The sequence below is a fragment of the Sus scrofa genome, chromosome 12 (assembly GCF_054392235.1).
Source record: "Sus scrofa isolate SSC_HxYL_T2T_F1_AM1 chromosome 12, Sscrofa_HxYL_maternal_Yorkshire_Landrace_v2.0, whole genome shotgun sequence".
In the NCBI taxonomy this organism is placed as follows: Eukaryota; Metazoa; Chordata; class Mammalia; order Artiodactyla; family Suidae; genus Sus; species Sus scrofa.
The window spans coordinates 55,230,133-55,248,072 of NC_139394.1; the positions used below are offsets into that span (position 1 = coordinate 55,230,133).

The 17,940-nt window shown below is 44.8% G+C and overlaps 1 long non-coding RNA gene and 1 pseudogene across 1 annotated transcript; one reads left to right on the forward strand and one right to left on the reverse strand.

The window, feature by feature from the left end:
- Positions 1-711: 711 nt before the first annotated feature.
- Positions 712-17,341, reverse strand: LOC110256096 (uncharacterized). Its single transcript, XR_014821686.1, has 4 exons — positions 17,082-17,341; positions 5,771-5,979; positions 3,854-3,965; positions 712-3,588 (listed from the first exon to the last, which is right to left on the reverse strand). It is a non-coding gene; the product is annotated as an uncharacterized LOC110256096 (long non-coding RNA).
- On the forward strand, positions 7,208-13,222 carry LOC100523921 (proteasome maturation protein pseudogene; annotated as a pseudogene).
- Positions 17,342-17,940: the final 599 nt, after the last annotated feature.

Genomic DNA, 17,940 nt, shown 5'->3' on the forward strand with positions numbered 1-17,940 from the left:
CACCTCCAGCCCCCAGTCCTTACAGATTCTTCCTGATGCTGGGGCTGGGGTAGGAGAGGATGGGAGAGGACAGAACCCACTGTCACGGCTGGAGCCAGGCCAGGCCTCCCTGGTGCCTCTGGCTGCTGTGCCTGAGCCAGACCTAGGTAGCCCCCAGGCCACGTGAGCAGGCAGGGAGGAAGCGGGAAGAGCTGCTCTGAGACAGGAGGCCCGTGTCAGTGGGCCAGATCCCTGTGATCTGCCACCCCTTCCTCCTTCCACTCCCAGTTGTGGAAAGTCACTGCACAGCCAGAGTGTGACTTCACGCCCCCTATTCCCATGTGCGAGCTAGAGCCACATGTCACACACACACACACACACACACACACACACAGGGGCATGCACGGCTCAGAGCACAGGACTCTGCAGATGCATCTTAGCCATGGCTCACTCATCTTTGTACCTCAGTTTTCTTTTCTTGTCCTGTCTTTTTAGGGCCACATCTGTGGCATATGGAGGTTCCCAGGCTAGGGGTCGAATTGGAGCTGTAGTCTCTGGCCTATGCCACAGCCATAGCAATGTGGAATCTGAGCTGCATCTGTGACCTACTCCACAGCTCATGGCAATGCCAGATCCTTAACCCACTGAGTGAGGCAAGGGATCAGACCTGTGTCCTCACAGATGCCAGTTAGATTCATCTCCCCGAGCCATGACGGGAACTCCGAACCTCAGTTTTCTTATCTGTAAAATGGGGATTATAATAATAGCATCTGTGTCCTGGGATTGTTATAAGCATTACATTAGATCATGTTTGTAAAGCCCTTACAAAGGCTCTATGTCTGGCACATAGCAAGCACCCTCTCTAGCTCTCTAGCTCCCTACCTATCATCCATCGGTTAAATAAAATTAATAAATATGCATACTTGCTTCAAACCTGACTCTGAATAAAAATTACAGGTTGCTTTCACCTTTATCCTGCTGCCTCAGGCTGCACCAGAACCTGGTCACCAGCAGGTCCAAACAAGCCAGAGGTGAGTAGTTTTAATTCAAGGCCAGGAGTGACATACGGCTCTGGGTGTGTGCATTTCTACAGTTCTGCTTGTGGAACCACATTTCATTAACTGCAGCAGATGTGTCACATGTGGAGAAGTCACATTGCTTCTGGTTGATGACGGTTGAAACCCTCTCCTCCTGCTCCAAACACACAGACGTGAGATTGTTAAAAATTAATGAGAGGGACGTGTTTGGAGACAAGAAACAGAGACTGCTTCTCAAAAGAAAGAAGACAGGAGGCTGCAGGGAGATAAGGGGCTGAGGCTGGCTGTCCCCAGGGGCTGGGAAAAGAGCAGGGCTGGACATGCAGGGTGTGGGCCTGGTGTAAACGCTAAGCCAGGTCAGGACCCGAGCTTGGCTGGTGTTGGAATCTGGATGGCCAGTTGGTGATGACAGACCAGAGCAGCTATGTCCATCCTTTAAGGCTGTGGCGAAAAGCAAAGCCACATGCCTGTGGTGGGGCCCTCAGCAGAGCCGCTAGGCTCAAAGGGACTGTCCCAGAAACGTGTCACTCACATGAGCCGGAGGCCCACAGCAGACACTTCTGAGAAAGCCGTGGTCTGGAGCTCAGCCAGCTACACACCAAGTGGCGGCCACTAGCAGATGGCCTTGGGTTTTACAGAATCTCCAGATAACCTCACAACCATAAATCACAGAGCACTGAGGAGGCCAACAAACTTCGTAAATGCAAGGTCCGATAGCTGAGAAAACAAAGTTTTAGAGCAATTGGAAAAGCCTTTCTTTTCTTTCCCACCATCTGTGGCACGTGGAAATTCCTGGGCCATGGATCAAACCTGCGCCACAGCAGGGCTCTGAGCCACTGCAGTGAAAATATTGGATCCTTAACCTGCTGTGCCACAAGGGAATTCCTGGAAACCCTTTAAAGTAGGTATCTTTGGGGTCCTCAAAGAAACCAAAGGAATGGCAACCATGAACCCCCCCCAAAAAAAGGAGGTTGTGAAATAAGACTAGGACAAATGATAGAGTCCATTAGATATGTGGGAAATTAAAATTACAGAAAATAAAAAACTGAAAAGGTGAGCTGACTATCTTGACTGCATAGAACTGGAGAGAAGCAAAATGAACTGGAAGATTAAGTTAAGGACATCTCCAAGAATACAGCATGAAGAGATCAAGAGATGAGACGGAAAATATGAAAGAAAAAAATCAGATACAAGGAGAATATAAATGGATGTATTAGAACATAGAGTGATGGAGAGAAATTGCTCAAGAGGTCATGGGTGAGGATTTTCCAGAAATGAAAAAGAAACCATACATTCTTGGATTAGGAAAAATCTCACCCCATGGCAAGCATGGTAAACAAAAAAAACAAAAAATTATATTAGTTTCACATTTTAGTAAAACTTCAGAACATCAAGGACCAAGAAAAAAAAAATTCTAGTACTGGAAAACAAGGAAGCAGAATGACCTCAGAGCATTCATTAGCAATCCTGGAAGCCAGAAGATGATAATCTTTCCAAAGGGATAACGAAGCTGAAACCTAGAGCTGTGAACACAGTAACATTTAAGAGCAACAGCAGACCATGTACATTTTCAGACATCACTTAAAAGAAAAAAAAAGGAACCTAGAAAGAAGCAATGGGTTGAAATAAGATATAATGAGCTACATATATTGACGAGTCTAAATAAGCATGACTGGAGTGCCTGTCGTGGCACAGTGGAAACGAATCTGACTGGCATCCGTGAGGACGGGGGTTCGATCCCTGGCCTCACACAGTGGGTTAAGGATCCGGTGTTGCCATGAGCGGACGAGGCTCAGATTCCGTGTTGCTGTGGCTTTGGTGTAGGCCAGCGGCTACAGTTCTGATTCGACCCCCTAGCCTGGGCACCTCCATGTGCCGTGGGGGCAGCCCTAAAAAGCAAAATATAAATAAATAAACAAGCAAGCACCACTAATGTGATCATGTTTAGTGCCTGGTCCTACAATTTTGGATCACAAGAATGTGGGAAAGGGCATGGGAGAGCATGCGGGCAGGGGCGGGCCGGCAAGAGTAGCCTGTACAGATGCTGCTGTGCCCTCACTCACATCCTCTTGGCCTCTCCTCCGAGTTCAGCCACAGCTGCAGCCAGCTCTTCCCGGGGGGGCTCCAGATGCCAGGCTCTCACCTCGAAGTGGGTTTCACTTTCTGTCCCGGGGTTTCTGGAGTTAACTCCTGCAGAGGCAGCCCTCAATGGGGGGAATGGGGAGCTGATGGATGAGTGCCTCTCCCACTAGCTCTTCCCATGGACAATTTTGAGAAGCCTTCTATAGGCTCCCTAGAAGGTCCCCACTGGAACTGAGCCCAAACTGCCCCCAGCAGAGACCTCAGGATACACTCACAGTGTCTTTTTCTGTATCTGTCACTCTCCTGGCCCCTCCCTCCAGCTTCTTGCCGTGACCTCCCAGATCAACCTTCCAACACACGGGTCCGATCACAAGCTTTGCTTTCACGAAGACTCCGAGCCAAGACACAAGGTTCTTATCTTCTCCAGAAGGATCGCAGAAACGAAGACAGTTTGTTTCCTGAGATATAGTTCCCATACATTAAGAAAATGCTGAAGGTAAAAATATTGAAAGATAATATTGAAGATGAAGTTCATATCCACAAGGAAAATATTGAAATGATAAAAGTCAGTGGTTTTTAATATATTACAAGGATGTGCAACCATCACCAACTATCTAATTCCAAAACCCTTTCATCACTCCAAGCAGAAACTCTGTACCTGTTAGCAGCCGTTCCCCTATTCTACTGTCTATCTCTATGGATCTACCCATTCTGGACATTTCACAAATATGATATCACATAACATGTAGTCTCACATGGCTGGCTTCTTCCATGTGGCATGCAACATGCCTGGGATCCTTCATCCCTTTTTATGGCTGAATGATACTCCATTGTCTGGCAGAGCAAAATATAGAGGGCAGGTTGAAGCTGCAAGACAGTTTAATAATGAGGAAGGAATAACACAAACATAGCATTTAGAAATACAGGAATAGGAGTTCCCTGGTGGGTCAGAGGGTTAAGGATCCAGCATTGTCACTGCTGCAGTTTGGGCCACTGCTGCGGTGCGGGTTTGATCCCTGGCCTGGGAACTTCTGCATGCCATAGGCGCGGCCATAAAAAAGAAATACAAGAATAAATATTTGAAAAAAAACAGCCACAAAGGAAATAAGAAAATGACTACCTGTGAGGAAGAGGAAACAGAAAGAAAGGAACAATATACAGCTCTTTTCTAAACAAACCTCAAAGGAAACTATCTCATTCTTTAAATTATACATATATATATATAAACAATGTGCATGCACATTTTATGATGGACATAAAAACCAAAAAAAAAAATAATAGAAAATACAAAATATCAAAGTAAGTCCAAATATAGACATTAGAATACACTTAAATGGTTTAAATTTACCCATTAAGAAAACTAAGGCTTTTAGAATAGATAAACTCCAGTCATAGTCTGTTAACAAGGGACACACCTTAAAAGCAACTACAGTGTTGACATGTGAAGGATGGACAAAAATGTCCTTCCCAGGCAAGAACAAAACAAACAGGAAAGCTGGTGTGGCAACAGTGATGTCATATGAAATAAAATTCAGAAAAAAATGCATTAAGATGGATATTTCATACTAATAAAATGAAAAATCCATTAATAAGATCCAGCAGTCATGAATGTCAATCATGTTCTTTTTTATTGTAACACAAAACCCATAACAAAATTTACCATCTTAACCATTTCTAAGTGTACAGTTGAGCGGCGCTAAGGAAATTCATATTGTTGTGCAATCATTGGCACCTTCCATCCCCACAATCCTTGCCTCTTGCAAAACTCAAACTCTGTACCCATGAAACAATGACAATAACCGCCTCCCTAGCCCCTGGAAACAACCTTTTTTTTTTTTTTTTTGCTTTTTAGGGCCACACCCATGGCATAAGGAAGTTCCCAGGCTAGGGGTCGAGTCAGACAGCTGCCGGCCTGCACCACAGCTCACAGCAACCCCAGATCCTTAACCCACTGAGTGAGGCCAGTGATGGAACCTGTGTTCTCATAGATACAAGTCAGGTTCGTTACAGCTGAGCCACAAGGGGAACTCCTAGAAATCACCATTTTATTTTCTGTCTCTGAATTGGAATTTGACGACCCTAAGTAGTATAATTGGAATCATTTGTCTTTTTGTGATTGGCTAATTTAGCACAAGTCTTCAAGGGTCTTCATGTTATACAGCATGTCAGAATTTCCTTCTTTTTTAAGGCCGAAAAATATTCTATTGTATGCATGCACCACATTTTGCTTATCCGTTCTCCACCCGTGGACACTTGGGTTGCTTCTACTCCACAGCTGGTTTTTTTGTTTGTTTGTTTGTTTTGTCTTTTTAGGGCCTCATCTGTGGCACATGGAAGTTCCCAGGGTAGGGGTCAAATTGGAGCTCCAGCTTCCGGCCTACACCACAGCCACAGCAACGCCAGATTCTGAACCCACTGAGCAAGGCCAGGGATCAACCCACATCCTTGTGGATACTAGTCAGGTTCATTATTGCTGAGCCACAACGGGAGCTCCTACTCCATGGCTATCCCGATACTGCCGCTATGAACAGGAATGTGAATGAATGTGTCCATCAATAGCCAATCAATGGTCATGGTCATTTATCAAACCCTCCCATTTTCTAGCCCCAGCTCCAGATACAGGAAATATAGCAATGAACAAGGCGGCAGCAGCCCGCCCTGCAGAAGCTTACATTCTAGAGGAGGCAGTCAGCACGCACACCAATGGTGCAGCCACATGGTGACAGTCGCTGGTCAGTGCCGTGAGGAAGATGAACTTGGGTCCTGTGGGTCACAGCGTCTGTACTGAGGTGGGGGCTGCTGTATCTGGGGTGGGTGGGTGAAGGGATCTGAGAAGGCCTGTCTGAAGGTGAAAACTGTGTCCAGACCTGAAAAGTAAGACCTGTGTAGGAAAGAACATTCTAGGTGGAAGCACCAGCAGGAGCAAAAGAGCCTGAGCTTGGGTCCAGTTTGGAGTGCTGACAGTGAGACTGGAGGGCAGCACAGGGGTGGGCAGAGGCTTGAGGACAGAGAGGAGGGCCACGGGGTGTGTGGGGTAGGGCCGCTTGGGGGCGGGGGCCTGGTAGGGGCGGGGCCTGGTAGGGGCGGGGCCTGGAGGGGCGGGGCCTTGAGAGGTTGGGCGGCTCTGGAAGGTCTCAAGCCAGAGGAGGACCTGATTTGCTGTACTGCCACGTGGAAGGTGGATTTTAACCGGGCCAGAAAGGAGGTGGGGGTTGCAGTAAGGCGTGCACCTAACGCAGCCCTGAAGCAGGAACGCCAAAACTGGCAGAACTACCAGGAGCAGTTGAGAAATCTATTAATCACAGTGGGGAGTTTTAACCTCTGGATGAAGGAGTGTCTCTCTCAGCCCCGCCTGTGTCGCTCGGAAACTCCCACTTTTCTCCCAAGCTCTCTGCGGCCATCCCTCCCACACCTCACCCCATCCTTTATATTACCTCCCCTTTTTCTTTCCTTTTTTTTTTTTTTTTTTTTTTTGTCTTTTTGCCTTTTCTAGGGCCACTCCCACGGCATATGGAGGTTCCCAGGTTAGGGGTCGAATTGGAGCTGTAGCCACTGGCCTACGCCAGAGCCACAGCAACGGGGGATCTGACCCGAGTCTGCGACCTACACCACAGCTCACGGCAACGCCAGATCCTTAACCCGCTGAGCAAGGCCAGGGATCGAACCGCAACTTCATGGTTCCTGGTCGGATTCGTTACCCACTGCGCCACGAGGGGAACTCCTTAACTCCCTTTTCTTCCCAGCGCCTCCAGCTCCTCCCAGCCCCCGAATGTCACTGCCAGTTCTCCAGGTCTACTCCAGACCCTAACGTCCTGGTGACTCGCCCAGCCGACCAACCAGGGCTCTTACAGGCTCTCCCACTTTACCTCTTCCCTCCACTTCCCCGCACGCCCCAGCTGCCGCTCTTACTCCCTCCTGTTTGGAATCTCAGCTCCTCCCATCTCCCCAGTTCTGTCCCTTCCCAGTCTCTCTCTAGCAGCTCAAATACCCAAACTGTCCCCAGTTCTATTTCATACAGCTGCCCTAGTCCCTTCCTACCCTCCCAGACACTCGGTCTTTTTACACCCTCAGCACCCAGTATTGACTAGAATCCAGGACAACGGGTGCCCATGACTCCCACACTCCAGAGTGAGGTGAGACCACCAAAGCAGGACTTGCAAAGAGGCAGCTGAGAACCAGTTTTGTGACCCTTAGCCGGCCGACCCCTTTGGGCTCACAGAAAAGGCTGGAGAGGCTATAAGCAAGTTAAAAACTTAGAGGTAGGCCTTCTTTGGAGAGACCTGTGCATGAGTCCCACACCAACCCCCACACCCAGCAATGGTGAAGGGGTGCGGTATGCTTGTCATTCACCCCACGACTCAGAAGGTTGCATATGCGTCAGTCAGTCAGTCAGTCTGCTGTAGACTGATCCAGGAACTAGGGGTACAGCTAAGGATGAAAGAGGGATCCTCAGTATCTTAAAGAACATAGGAGACTGGGCTCTGATTCGTGCCTTGAAAATCTAATAAAGGGGCTCCCACTTCCACCTATAAAAGACGAACTGCCTCGGAGTTCCCGTCGTGGCTCAGTGGTTAATGAATCCGATAGGAACCATGAGGTTGCAGGTTCAATCCCTCGCCTTGCTCAGTGGATTAAGGATCTGGCGTTGCTGTGAGCTGTGGTGTAGGTCGCAGATGCAGCTCGGAGCCCACGTTGCTATGGCTGTGGCGTAGGCGGGTGGCTAGAGCTCCGATTGGACCTCTAGCCTGGGAAACTCCATATGCCGCGGGAGCGGCCCTAGAAAAGGCAAAAAGACCGAAAAAAGAGACAAACTGCCTTGGGAATTGCCCTCTCCCACTGTAAACAGAAATCTAGAGAGAATATTTCATACGTACTTTATATCAGACATTGAACCACAGGTAGCCCAGGACTGTGGCCCCTGTGAGAAGAGAAACAGACGATGTGAATGTCCCAGCTCAAAGCCTGGAGGCGACTTCAGACCCCAGCACAGGGAGGGGGAATCCCAGAGAGAGCCCCGCACCTCACCAAGGTGAGGAAGCAAAGCCTGGCGCTCAGAGGTCAAGGCTAAGTACCAAGGAGGAAGGAGACTCCTAGAGAAAGGGCTCCAGATGTCTACAGAGGGGGCTCCTGGAGGACCGGACTAAGAATTGATGTGCTCTTGTGTGAGAGGCAACTACCCAAGGTAAGGGGAAGAACCGCCATACAAGAGAAGGCCAGACATTTCTGGGGCTCACACAGGAGTAGGAATAGTCCCTGTTTCCACCAGTCAGAATGGAGAGACCTCATAATACACCAAGCACGGGAGAGAGTCTTCAGATGGGTCATGCATTTCAACAAAATGAAAGGTCACCCAGGGGCTGGGAGAAAATATTTGCAAACCACATATCTGATAAGAGGTTAATATATTAAAAAAAGATAAGGAATAAATACAACAGCCAAAAAATCCCCCAATAATCCAGTTATAAAATGGGCAAAGGACCTGAATAGAAATTTTTCCCAAAGAAGGCACACAAATGACCCATATGAAAAGATGCTTGACATCACTAATGATCAGAGAAATGCAAGTCAAATCCACAAAGAGTATCATCTCATACCTGTTATGATGCCTTTTTTTTTTTTTTTTTTTTTTTGGTCGTTTTGCCTTTTTGCCTTTTCTAGGGCCGCTCCTGTGGCATGTGGAGGTTCCCAGAGCTGTAGCCGCCGGCCAACCCGCAACCTCACGGTTTCTAGTCAGATTCGTTAACCACTGAGCCACGAAGGGAACTCCTAGGATGTCTATTATTAAAAAGACAAAACAGGAGTTCCCCTAGTGGCGCAGTGGAAATGAATCCGACTAGAAACCGTGAGGTTGCAGGTTTGATCCCTGGCCTCGCTAAGTGGGTTAAGGATCTGGCATTGCCATGAGCTGTGGTGTAGGTCGCAGATGCGGCTCTGATCCTGCATTGCTGTGGCTCTGGTGTAGGCCGGCAGCAACAACCCTGATTAGACCCCTAGCCTGGGAACCTCCATATGTTGGCCCTAAAAGGACAAAAAGGACAAAAAACAAAAAAGCAAAAAAGACAAAAGAAAACTGGAGTTCGTACTGTGGTGCAGTGGAAATGAATCTGACTAGTATCCATGAGGGTGGGTTTGATCCCTGGCCTTACTCAGTGGGTTGGGAATCGGCATTGCCGTGAGCTGTGGTGGGGGTCACAGACGTGGCTCAGATTCCGTGTTGCTGTTGCTGTGGCTGAGATATAGGCTGGCAGCTGCAGCTCTGATTTGATTCCTAGCCTGGGAACTTGAGTATGCTGAAGGTACAGGCCTATATATGATCCAGCAGTTTCATTTCTGGGTATGTATCCGAAGGAAATATAGTCACTATCTCTAAGAGATAACTGTATTCCCATGTTCACTGGACCATTATTCACGATAGCCAAGATATAAGAATGAACCTGGGTGTCTGTCAACAAATGAATGGATAAAGAAAATTACACACATACACACACACACCGGAATATTATTCAGCCTTTAGAAAGCAGGAAATCCTGCCATTTGCAGATTCATGGATGAACCTGGAGGGCATTATGCTAAGTGAAATAAGCAGACAGAGGAAGAAATACTGCATGATATCACTTACAGGTAGAAACCCCTTCCTCTCCAAAAAAAAGTCAAACTCATAGAAACAGAGAGTAGCATGGTGGCTGCCAGGGGCTAGAGAGATGGGGAGAGTTGGTAAAAGGGTACAAATATTCAGTTGTGAGATGGACAAGTTCTGAGGAGCTAACGTATCCCATGGCGACTGCAGTTGATAACACAGTATTGTGTCTTTACTCTCTTAGCAAGTTGCACGCTTTCTCCCACACAAACATAAAAGGTAGCTATGTGAGGTGATGGATGTGTTCATTGACTGGGAATCCTTTCTCAATGTCTCTGTATATCAGATGGTGTGGCATCCTTTAAACGTATTACAGTTAAATCCCCAACCAGTAACTGGTGGGGATGGGAATAAGGACCATGCCTTAGTAGTTGGGCCAGTTAGTCCCAGGATAAAGGTCGCCTGCAAAGCATAAAAAGAAGCCTGAGGAGTTCCCGCCATGGCACAGGGGGTTAAGAATTTGACTGCTTGGTGGCTTGGGCCACAGCGGGGTGCGGGTTTGATGCCCAGCCCAGCCCAGTAGGTTAAAGGATCTGGTGTTGCTGCAGCTGCAGCTTGGATTCAATCCCTGGTACAGGATCTTCCATATGCTGCAGGTGTGACCATAACATTGAAGGAAGAAAAAAAAAAAAAAAAAAAAAAAAAGCAGCAGCCTGAAAGGATAATCTAAGTCACAAGTTAGTTAGTTAACTGCCTGCCAGAACAAAATCCAACATTCTTTGAAGGAACACAGTGAAATACATAAAATTCAACAGCATATAATTCACAATATTCAGCCCCCCCATTAGAAAATCACAAGACATGCAATGAAACAGAAAAATCTGACCCAAACCTAAGAAAAAAACCAATCACGATTAACACATGTAGAAATGACAGAGATAAGGGAATTAGTTGATAAGGTCTTTAAAACAGCTATTTGAAATCTTAAAAATAAAATCAAGGAAAATTTGGACATGATGAGGAGAAAAATAGAAAATATACAGAAGAGACCAAAATGGAACTTCTTAAGCTTAAATACACAATATTCAAAATGAAATATACACTGGATGGGATTATGGAGGATAAATGCAAGGAAATAAACAGAAGAAAATAATGAATACAAGAGCAGAGTTTAATTGGGTAGAAAACAGAAAGAACAGTAAAGTCAATTATGCCAGAAATTAATTCAAAAGCTGATTGTTTGAAATAATCTATAAAATGGAGCAGGGCCCAGGGATGAGGGTGGGGGACTATAGGCAGATTGATTTAAAAAAAAAAAAAAAGAAATGACAGACACAAACTATCAGCAATGAAAAAGAGGACATTTCTACAGATCCTACAGACATGAAATGTATAAACTCCTTGTATAAACTCCTTAGATGAAATGTATAAACTCCTTGAAAGATACAAGGTATCAACGTTCACTCAAAAAGAATAGCTAAACCTTCCCCACAAAACCAAACAAACAAATAACCCCCGTGACACTCCAGGCACAAATAATTTCACTTATGAATACTATCAAACATTTAAGGAAGAAATGCTAAAATTTATGCACAAACTCTTCCAGAAACTAGTAGAGAAGGAAATACTTCCTGACCCATTCTATAAGGCCAATTCCTAGCCTGGTTTTTCCTGACACCAAAACCAGCTAAGAACATTATAACAAAATTATATAACACTATCCTTTAGGCACATAGGTTCAAAATCTGTAACAAAAATTTAGCACATCAAATTCAGTAATATATAACAAAATAAGGCATCATGGCCAGAAGGGGTTTATCCCAGGAATGCAGGCTGGCTTTAACATTTGAAAATTAATCAATATAATCTGAATTAACAATGCAAATAAGGACTACAGGATTATATATATGTGTGTATATACATATATTTTTTTTGGGGGGGGTCTTTTGTTTTTTTAGGGCCGCACCTGTGGCATATGGAGTTTCCCAGGCTAGGGGTCCAGTCACAGCTACTGCTGCTGGCCTGCACCACAACCACAGCAACACCAGATCCTTAGCCCAGGACTGAGGCCAGGGATAGAACCTGCATCCTAATGGATGCTAGTCAGGTTTGTTTCCGCTGAGCTATGATGGGAACTACAGGATTATCTTAATAAATGCAGAAAGAGCATTTGACAAAAAATGCAGCATCCAGTAATGATTGAAAAAAAAGAAATCCTTAGCAAACTAGGAACAGAAAGGAACGTTCTCAACCTTACAAAGGGCAGCCAAGATAAACCTACAAGGAACATCATACTTTAACATAAAAGGCTGAATATTTCCTTTCTAAGATTAGGGGAGAAAACAAATTGGTTATGTTATCTCACCTCTTCTATTCACAATTGTGCTGGACGCCTTAGCAAGTGCAATAAGGCAAGGGGTGGGGGGGAAGGCATACAGCTTGGATAAAAAAAAGTGAAACTCGGAGCTCCCGTTGTGGCTCAGTGGTTAACGAATCCGACTAGGAACCATGAGGTTGCAGGTTTGATCCCTGGCTTTGCTCAGTAGGTTAAGGATCTCAAGCTGCCGTGAGCTGTGGTGTAGGTCGCAGATGAGTCTAGGATCCAGCACTGCTGTGGCTGTGGTGTAGGCAGGGAGCTTCAGCTCCAATTCGACCCCTAGCCTGGGAACCCCTGTATACTGTGGGTGTGGCCCTAAAAAGAAAAAAAAAAAAAAAAAAAACTTTGTGATCCTGCATTAGGCAAGAATTTCTTAGATAGGAAACTAAAGCAAGATGATAAATAGAACTTTATCAAAAATAAAAATTCTGGTCTTCAAAAGATGTCACTAAGAAAGTGAAAATGCAAGCCACTGACTGGGAGAAAACATTTGCAATACACGTATATTCAGTAAAAGATCTGTATCTAGAATGTACAAAAGATTCTTAAAATTCAATGAAAGATACCTTATTTTTTTTTAGTGGGTGAAAGATTTGAACAGACTAAATGTTCACTAAAGAAGATACATGACTGGATAATAAGCAAATAAAACGTTTAATATCATTAGACCTCAGTGAAATGCAAATTAAAGCCGCATGAGACAGAAGTGAGTTTGGGGCCAGCTGACTGTAAAGGAAGGTGCTGAGAGGCCGTGTGCAGAGCAAGTAGGACTTGATCTCAGCTAAAGGACAGTATTCTAGTTACTGAAATTTCAGCAAGTGGATCTTTGAAAGCCATGATCTTCTTTCAAAAGATTCTTCTTGTGTGAAAAATGAATTTTTGCCCAGTCACCCTCTTGAATTATAAAAAAAAATTTTCAGCTCAACCAAGATAAAACGAATTTTTCCACATTGAGAAACATCTAAGGCCTATTTGTCCCACTAAAATTATAAATGGAATTCAAAGCAAGGCAGCAGGTTCAGGCATATTCTATTTCTTCTGAGTTCTAACTGGATATTTTGAGGGGTAATGATGAGGTTATTGGATTTGAAGATATTTTTAATGACATCACAAAGCGAATTCATGGGAGGACCACACCTGATGGTGGAACATGAACTGGGTTTACTGTAATGCAGTGTGTTGTTCATAAAACCAGAGAGGCGGCATCTTGTTTATAGTCATCTATTCACTGTAATTTGATGTACACAACATTAAAAGTACTGCCACACTGAAAAAAAAAAAAAAAAAAGCCCCACATAGGATACCACAATACCCACACCCCAGGGTGGCTAAAATTTTTTAAACTGACAATACTAAGTGTTGCCAAGGGTGTGGAGCAACTGGAAATTTCATTCACTGCTGGTGGGAATGCAAAATGGTGCAGTTGCTTTGGAAAATAATTTGATAGTTTTTTTTTTAATCAAGTTAACTATACACTTACCATATGACCCAGAGATCCCACTCTTAGGTATTTACTTAAGAAGAATCAAAGCATATATCTACACAAAGACTTGTACACAAATATTTATAGCAGCTCTATTCATAATGATTCATTGGAAACAACCCGATTCCGGCAATGAGTGAATAAATTGTAGTATTTAGATACAGTGAACACTAATCAGCAATAAAAAGAAAAAAACAGTAACGCATGCTGCAGCACGAATGTTTCTCAAAAGCTTTACGGTAAGTGAAAGAAGTCAAATATGAGTGAATAGATGCTGTATGATTCCATTTATAAGCTATAAAGCCTCAATACAGGATTCCCTCGGTGAAAGCAAACAGAAGGACAGAGCCCACACTGGTGATTGCTAAAGGCCCAAGGTAAGAGGTGAGGCAAAGGGCACAATGACCCTTTTTAGTCGAGGGAAATGTTCTTTATATCCTGATTGTGATGTTGGTAAATGGAGATATATAGTAAAATTGCTGAATTTTTACTTCATGTAAACTATACCTCGATGAACCTGACTTTTAAAATAGATGGCACGACAGAGTTTCTGCCCAGCAGTGGTTTTGATGGCAAGGGGAAGGCAATTTGCTGCACTGGAAACTGGTTCGCCTAAGATCTGTTGGGAGAAAAGATGACTGTTTCCCTGTGGACCAGACTTGAGCCACAGGAAAGGGCAAGACCAGCACAGAGCGGTAATAAAACCTGTCCAAGAGCGCCACCTGGAGGGAGGCTGAGGCTGAGCAGCAAGAAGCTGACGCCTAGTTGGAAGGTGAGCCGAGGAAAGAGGTCGGCTGCCAGTCAGACCAAGGGGAGACTTGTGGATGAGACACCTCGATCATGGCGTGCGCTAGAGGGTGGGGGAGAACTTACAGAAGAGCCCCACTAGATGAAGCGTCAGCTTTCCACACATGCCAAGCCCAGGGAGATCGTGTGACAGCTCACACAGTACTAGTCAGAGTAAGACTTTCTTGCCCCTTTCCTCTTCTCTCTCCTGCACTGCAGCTGTGGAGGAAGCAAAAGCAGCCCGTGAGTGAGCCAGGAAGAGGTCGGAAGGTGGGCGAGCAGTGGGAGTCGGGGGGAAACAGGCATTCATCACCCACACACACTCATACATACGTTTTCCCTGCTGCATGCTGTCTACCCTAGACAGATTGGGAGGTTGCAAGGGTGACGTTTTTAACCTCGGATAAACTTTAAGGGTTTTTTTTGGCCTGCACCTTTTTTGCATTTTTTATTGTGATAAAATATATATAACATAAAACTTACCATTTTAAAATGTGTGATTCAGGAGCTCCCATCGTGGCTCAGTGGTTAACAAATCCAACTAGGAACCACGAGGTTGTGGGTTCGATCCCTGGCCTTGCTCAGTGGGTTAAGGATCTGGTGTTGCCGTGAGCTGTGGTGTAGGTCACAGACGTACCTCAGAACCCGCATTGCTGTGCCTCTGGCGTAGGCCGGAGGCTACAGCTCCTATTAGACACCTAGCCTGGGAACCTCTATATGCTGAGGGAGCAGCCCTAGAAAAGGCAAAAAGACAAAAAATAAATAAATAAAATGTGTGATTCAGTGGTACCAAGTACACTTACATGGTTGTGCATCCACCCCCAGAAGCTTTTCATCACCCCCAGCTGAAACCCCATGCCTGCTAAGCAATAACTCCCCATTATCCTTGACTCCTCACCCCTGGCAAGCGCTTTTCTAACCTCCATCTCCATGAATTTGACCACTCTGTATGGTTTTCAAAATCGCAATTACCAACATGGTACTTTTATAAACTTGAAGTGACCCAGGAATTTTTGGCCAATGGGGAGTGTTCAGAAAAGACTTGGGCCTTCCCTGTATTCAATTCAGAAGACTGGCTATAACGGAAAAAATAAATCTTAAAAAAATTTAAAAATAAAGTTGCATCCAAAAAATTAAAAAAAAAAATTTTCAGAAGGGGTAATGATGAACCATCCCCACAGAACAAGTTTGAATGGAGATTAGGAGATAAAAATCAAGTTTCCTTTCGATGGCACCCTGTGTCTTCTATTTGATCAATTTCACACTACACAGATAGGGGGGTTATTTTTCTCATATGATAAGAAATTAAAAGACATACAGTCTATGGGAGAAGATATTTGCAAACAATATATCCAATGAAGGGTTGGGTCCAAGATATATAAAGAAGTCATACAACTCAATAGCAAAAAAATATAAACAACCTGATTAAAAAATGGGCCGAGGACCGGAACAGATATTTTTCCAAGAAGACATACTGATGGCCAACCGACGCATGAAAAGATGCTCAACATCTCAGTCATCGGGGAGACATGCAAATCAAAACCACAATGAGATACCACCTCACACCTGTTAGAAAGGCTATTATAAAGACAAAAAACAAGTGTTGGTGAGGATGTGGTGGGAAGGTAACTTCTGTGCACTGTTGGTGGGAATGTAAATTGATGCAGCCACTGTGGAAAACAGATGTTCCTCAAAAAATTAAACATAGAACTACCATGTGATCCAGCAATTCCACTTTTGGGTATTTACCAGAAGAAAATGAAACACAAAGTCAAGAAGATGTACATTGTAAATCAACTATACTTCATAAGATAAATGAAAATAAAGATATATGCACCCCTACATTCGCTGCAGCATTATTTATAATAGCCAAGATATGGAGGCAACCTAAGTGTCCATCAATAGATGAATGAATGGATAAAGATTTGGTGTATATACAATGGAGTATTAGTCATAAAAAAGAATGAAATCTTGCCTCTTGCAGATACCTAGAGGGTATTATGCTAGGTGAAATAAGTCAGAGAAGGACAAATATGTTATTCCATGTATAATTTGGAAACTAAAAAACGAAACAAACAAAACAAAGCAGACTCATCGATAGAGAACAAATGGGTGATTGCCAGAGGGGAGAAGAGTAGGGAGGTGGGTGAAATAAGTGAGGAGGATTAAGAGAAAGAAATTCCCAGCCATAAAATAAATAATAGTTCATGGAGAGGTAATATAGGGAATATAGTCAATAACACTGAAACAACTCTATGTTCACATATGGTAACTAGACTTACGCGATCCTTTCATAACATAAAAAATATATCGAATCACTACATTGTATACCTGAATGTGATATAATATTGTGTATAAATTATAAATCATTTTTTAGAGATAAAGCTATACAGGAGTTCCCATCGTGGCCCAGTGGTTAAGGAATCCAACTAGGAACCATGAGGTTTTGGGTTCAATCCCTGGCCTTGATCAGTGGGTTAAGGACCCAGTGTTGCCGTGAGCTGTGGTGTAGGTTGCAGACGCGGCCTGGATCCCGCATTACTGTGGCTCTGGCGTAGGCCAGCGGCTAGAGCTCCGATTAGACCCCTAGCCTGGGAACCTCCATATGCCACAGGAGAAGCCCTAGAAAAGGCAAAAAGACCAAAAAAAAAAAAAAAAAAAAAAAAAAAAAAAAAAAAAAAAGAAATAAAGCTATCCAGTTGGGCACTAATACAGCTGGTTGAAAAGTCTGCCAAGCCAAGGCTCCTCTTAGCTTCTTACCACCTCAACCTTGTGTAGCTCTTCCATTCCCATGGTCTGAGTCTAGAGTCCGAATTCCAGGTAGGAAGGAGGAGAAAGGCAAAAGTTTTTGGAAGAACGAGGGAAACTCTCAATCATTTTCTGTATTCTGTGGTTCAGGAGAGTGTCCTGGTTCACAAAACCTGCCCTAAAAGATCAAGAAGCCAGGAGCATGGCGATGTCTCTTGATAGGGTCAAATCGGTCCATGATTCTCATCTCCAAATACTGAAGTCACTCATACAGATGAAAAGACCTGAGGCCAATTATCTAACTGGCCGCGCTTAGGCCACATGTGTGCTTTGTCAAACAATCTTATGGGAGAATTGTGATTAAAAACAGGAGGGAGGGCTCTGGCCCAAGCAGGCTGTCTGGGAACAGAGCCTCATCCACAGTCTCTCACAGCATGTCCCCCAGGGGACCCCAGGGAGCACCGTTTGAAAACCATTTATGGTATCTACCATCCTCACTGTACAGATGGGAAAACTGAGGCCTGGGAAGCAGCAGGGGTGTGCACCAGGTGATCTGGGCCAGGGGTGGCGGGGATCACAGGCTCCAACTCTTAGAAAGAGCTCTCCCATCCAGCAAGAGAGGTTTACAATTTGGAGTTCCTGCAGACAGCATGGTGAAAAGACCTTCTCCCCTAGGGCCTTCCTGGTTCTTGGGCTGTGGGCTGGTGGATGACCTGGGGGCCAGGGCCAGGCTGCCCACTGACTAGGCTCAGGCTTCTCTCTGGCCCCCACCTCCTAGCTGGATCTCACCAATTGCCTGATCTCTTGGCCCAAAGCTGGAGGCTCAGACAAAGACCCCCACCCTGACCGCTAGCTGATGAGGCCATTAGAA